Below are 5277 nucleotides of genomic sequence, written 5' to 3' on the forward strand. Positions count from 1 at the left end.
GCGAGACGATGTCGCGGCGAGTAACGTTGTTAATGACAACGTTGTTGACGACGGGGACGACGGGTCGAAGTAGACGGCGTTGAAGACGACGGTAGGCAGCACCGCCCGACTTGGACCGGAAGGCGACCCGTGATGAAGAGCTTGAGCGGTCGCGCGAGCGCTTCCCAAAAACCTAATTCGCCCTCTCCCGTACAGGATCGCAAGGACGAGCGGTTCCGGAGACCTGCTCTCTCGTTCGCCGATGCACGTCGGCTCGCGGGATGGAGTAGGCTACGATGGCGGCTCAAGCAGAGAGAGGTGGAAACCCTAACTCGTGTATTGGATATATTTCTGCGGTAGCCGGGCAGGAGATTATATAGGCTCGGGAAACCCTAGGCAACGTGGGCCACGCCCACGTCGCACGAACGTTTCGAGTCGGTTACAGATAGCCCACGATCCGGGAGCGACCCGAACCGACTAACTGCGACGCGTCCGTCTAGGACTCTGTTCGTTTTCCTGAGCTGCAAAAAGTAAGGAAAGTCTCGGCTCGAGGCTCAATCCACTCACCACTCACCACGAGCGCGGCGCGCGTCGTGACGTGCCGAGACGAGACGAGCGAGCGAGGAGGAGGAGGAGCGCGCGTGTAGCACTCCTATTCTCACCCACTTACTAGTGGTGGAACAACCCACCTTATAAGGTGGTCTAACTTCCTCCCAACTTTCCATGTGGGACTAAACTTCCCACCTCTTGCCACTCCCTAGTGAGCTGCCACCAACTTGGGCTCAAACTCACATGGCTGCCACTATGTGGGCTTTGAGATTTATAGGAAAAACTGAAATCTAATTTGGGCCACTAAAAGTGAGCCCAATATTTCAACAATCCCCCACCAGATCTCAAATCCCATTTAGAGATTTACCAATACTCGCTGCTTGTTTATATACCAGTGTTTCAACGGAGACTGTTAAGTTGAATTTCCGCCTAGAACCTTAAGCTACATCCATTCACACTTGAACAATGAACTAAGCCTTGAATTGCAAGTTTTGCGTGAACAGGGTTTCACTCAAAGTCATGACCAGTACATGGCTGCCAGTAGCCTACCCCGCGGGTGAAGCATATGCGTCATACTTCGTGGTCTCTTCATGAGTTTACTAGAGATCACCCAAATCTCATAGATTGCGACGTTTAACAATCGGACTCATATAGGTGTGTTATTTCAAGAATGCTCGTAGGACAAGCATCTTTGCTAAAATAGCCAACATAAACACATTAAGGCTTGTTGCCAACCTCGCCTTACGACAGAATCGAGAGTTGTGCATCTTCACATAGAGAGGGTTACATAATACTCTCCTCAATTAAACCACTAGTTTGTTCTTCCCGGGTCCTAATTCACGGGATCTCCGATCACAAAGGTTGGGTTACCACTATGGCGTAACATCAACGGGTCTCAAACCCATCTCCCTCGATGCACTTTCTATCACATTACGTGATAGTCCCTTTGTAAAGGGATCTGCCAGTGTTTTTGTCCTGTTTGAATATATGTAACAGCTTATTACTCCGGAGTTTCGCAATTTCCCGACAGACTTCAAACGTCTCTTGACGTGTCTTGATGACTTCGCGTTATCCTTAGAATTGTTCACTTTGACAATTACAGTTTGATTGTCACAATTCAAAAGGATTGCCGGAACAGGTTTTTCAACCACAGGCAAGTCCATCAAGAGCTCACGCAACCATTCCGATTCAACAGTGGTTGTGTCTAAAGCAGTAAGTTCTGCTTCCATAGTTGACCTCGTCAATATGGTTTGCTTACAAGATCTCCATGACACTGCTTTAGTCTCGGCTCGAGGCTCAATCCACTCACCACGAGCGCGGCGCGCGTCGTGACGTGTCGAGACGAGACGAGACGAGACGAGCGAGCGAGGAGGAGGAGGAGCGCGCGTGTAGCACTCCTATTCTCACTCACTTACTAGTGGTGGAACAACCCACCTTATAAGGTGGTCTAACTTCCTCCCAACTTTCCATGTGGGACTAAACTTCCCACCTCTTGCCACTCCCTAGTGAGCTGCCACCAACTTGGGCTCAAACTCACATGGCTGCCACTATGTGGGCTTTGAGATTTATAGGAAAAACTGAAATCTAATTTGGGCCACTAAAAGTGAGCCCAATATTTCAACAGATAAAATTTCCTGTGCATTTGATTAAAGTTTACAAAGTTTGACTTTGATCAAAACAAATATGCATCCTAATATGGGAAGGAGGTACACATGTCACTTATAGAATCCATAAGAAAATGGTACACATGTCACTTATAGAATCCAACATATGCAATGAATATCTCGATAAGCTAGTAAACAAATAAAACTCACTAAAAGTTCCGAGGCAAAAATTAACAAATACAAATAGGAATAAAATGTTTGTATCACTTCGTTTTTCTCTATAACTTTTCTTACTGTACAATACAATTAAGAGTGGGTTCAGTAGTCACCCGCTCCACAATCCAGTATACCCGCGGTTAGGTCAGCCCCAATGTTCTAGCTCCTTAGAGATGAGCAGAGTGTGTACAAAAGTATGAAAGTGGTTATTTGGGATCAAAGAAGCTGAAAATTATATTTTTAGAAAATAGCACCACCTCTCCATATTAATGATTCCTTTATGTGCATTTAGGTGTTAAATGCATTAGATATGTCAACATATAAAATCTCCCACCAACTGGAAAGAATCAAAGAAATGACCGAGGAGGCAACCGATAACCCTAAATAAGCATACATGAAAAGGAAAAGGGTGCACATCTACATTATACCTTCTCGGGAGGAAAAGCAGACATGTCGATCAACCAACGACACAAAACCACCCATAAATAGTACACCGAGTGAGGAGAACGCGTGAAACTGTTCAGCCTTGAATCCTTGATATAACCATTTCCTATTAGAGAGTCAGCTCCTATGCCCTGGCTCCTCCCCCCTTCTTTTTCGTCGACCTTGTCGGCCACCAACGACGGGTGAGAGCAAGGTAGACACCTCACGTATATCGTGAGGGGATCATTAGAAAAATGAGTAATATGTTTTCCAGAAAAAAAAATGCGATTATTTTTTTCCTAAAATTATTGTAGAAGAAGACACTAGAATAACAAAGTGTTTTGATTAACTTATTACAAGGTAGTAGTATTCTGGTAGGTAATCGTGACATCTCTACTATATAAAAAGGAAGAACTTGTTCTCTTTCCTCCGGTCACAGATTTCGTCCAACATATTTTCAATTAGACATTTTTACCCTCCCACCAAATCACATTATACCGTTTTCTGCCATCCTCCCCGCTACGTCGTCTGTTTCATCCAACAAACAACACCCCCTTTCGTTCGAAGCGAGAACCAAACAACACCCCTCCCCGCCGGAGACTCCACCTGCCATCCCCTCGCCGGAGATTCCGCCCTCCTCCTAATCCACCTCCTCCCAAACGAACACCCAACACCCATCCTCCCAGCGACTGAGTAGTGCCACCGCAATCTAGGGTTCGGTCACTGCCGTCTCCTAGGATCGGCGCCGCCGGCGACGTGCGTCCTCCTGTTGTCGGCCCTCTCCTCCCTCCTTGTCGCCTCCAAGACCCACTCCTCTCCCTCGCGCCACCACCGCCCTCATCCAAGCTTGCCAACACCAAGACCTTCTCCATTGTTCCTAAAAAAAGACCTTCTCGATCTACCGATGGGGCCCCGACTCCCCGACGGTGGACATCTCTGTCTGCTGCCCCATGGTGCTCGACACGCTCATCAAGTTCAAGAACGAGCTGGATATGTCGCTCCCCTTCCACAGGAGCTGCCGAGAGGGGTAGATGCGCCATGAACATCAAGGGCAACAACGGGCTCGCCTGCCTCACCAAGATCAAGTCGGAGGCGTGGGGAACATCCACGATCTCTCCGCTCCGACAAATCTCCGCCGTACAAGAGCGTCGATCCGTCGTTGAATCGCAAGGACCTGCCACAACATGATAAGAAGGAGATTCCCCAGTCAAAGGCCAACCACACGAGTGCATCCTATGCGCCTGCTGTTCCACATCGTGCCCGTCCTAAAGGTGGAATCCCAAGTAGTATCTTGGCCCTGCCACGCTGCTCCATGCCAATAGGTATACCTTTGTTGAGTATATTGTGTCCGTGTGTTGGATCTGTTTGATTACTTAATGACGCTATTTGCTAAATTTTTGTGGAGGGGATGCAGTGATCATCTCAACTATGAATTGTAATAACAATGTGCTTTTTAATAGTCCTTTCAGATAACACAATGTGCTTTTTAATAATCCTTTCAGATAACAACTTTACAGACTTGTGTTCTTGGTCTTTGTAATGAGTGACACAAATATGTTCGTAATCAATCAAATACAATAAAAAAGTACTGTCGAGTTACCTAGAACTTTGTGCTTGTTAGAAACAGGAAAGAGTTAGCTACTTTAGATTTCTCAGAACAGGCAAACAAACAAGTGGTCATTGTGGAATTTTCAAATGAAACGAGAACTTCAACATTATGTTTCTACTTTTACATGGTCAGACAATGCTTTTGCAATACTGAGATTTTTAGATACTTATGAGCAGAGCAATGCTGATTTCGCTTACTGCTATCCGTTGAATTTTTTTTTGTGCCGCATAATAAGGACTAAAGTTTGTTTCTGTTGGTTAGCCTGGTCTAACTGGAAGCCTACTCAATTGGAAATAAAGATGGAGTGATCATGAGGATTCAGATACATAGGTACGCTTACCTTTCTCATGAAATTCGCATGACATTCTATTACTCCACTTATGGTTTGCTACATAATGTACTCATCATTTTCTTAATTGGTTAAATTTCTCATTATCATTTGTGTATTATTTTATCAATTTCCTTTCAGTGTGTTAATCTTTGTTTTTTCATAACAGTGTTAATCTTCCTCTAATTCTGTTTTTCTTTTGGAGTAAGAAAAAATAATTGTCGACTGGAATTTCTTGTTGCAGCCCAACATAGGAGAGAATGTCTTGGTTTTTTCCTATGAAGGGCAGAGGAAGAACATGAAAAATGTTGTAGTAATTTGTTTCCTATCCTGGTCAAGAACAAAGTAGAAGCCGTGCTCCCCTCTACAGATAGAGATAGGTGCCCATCCAGAAGACAATTAGGTGAGTTTTTCTTTGTTGCGGATTTGACTTCTGGACTTATCACTCTGTCATGCCTTGTGCTTTTTCTTTGCAATGTGGTCTTCCAATTTAATCGAACATTTTCTTTCTGCAGGGTCCAGCTTTGCACCTTGTGTGAACAGTTGCATGTATAGTTGTGTTCCTATCT

The 5277-nt window shown here is 45.1% G+C and overlaps 1 pseudogene; it reads left to right on the forward strand.

Annotated features, from left to right (window-relative positions):
- The first annotated feature begins 3025 nt into the window (after positions 1-3025).
- Positions 3026-4244, forward strand: LOC124655688 (annotated as a pseudogene).
- Positions 4245-5277: the final 1033 nt, after the last annotated feature.

Source organism: Lolium rigidum, chromosome 5 (genome assembly GCF_022539505.1).
Source record: "Lolium rigidum isolate FL_2022 chromosome 5, APGP_CSIRO_Lrig_0.1, whole genome shotgun sequence".
NCBI classification, from domain to species: Eukaryota; Viridiplantae; Streptophyta; class Magnoliopsida; order Poales; family Poaceae; genus Lolium; species Lolium rigidum.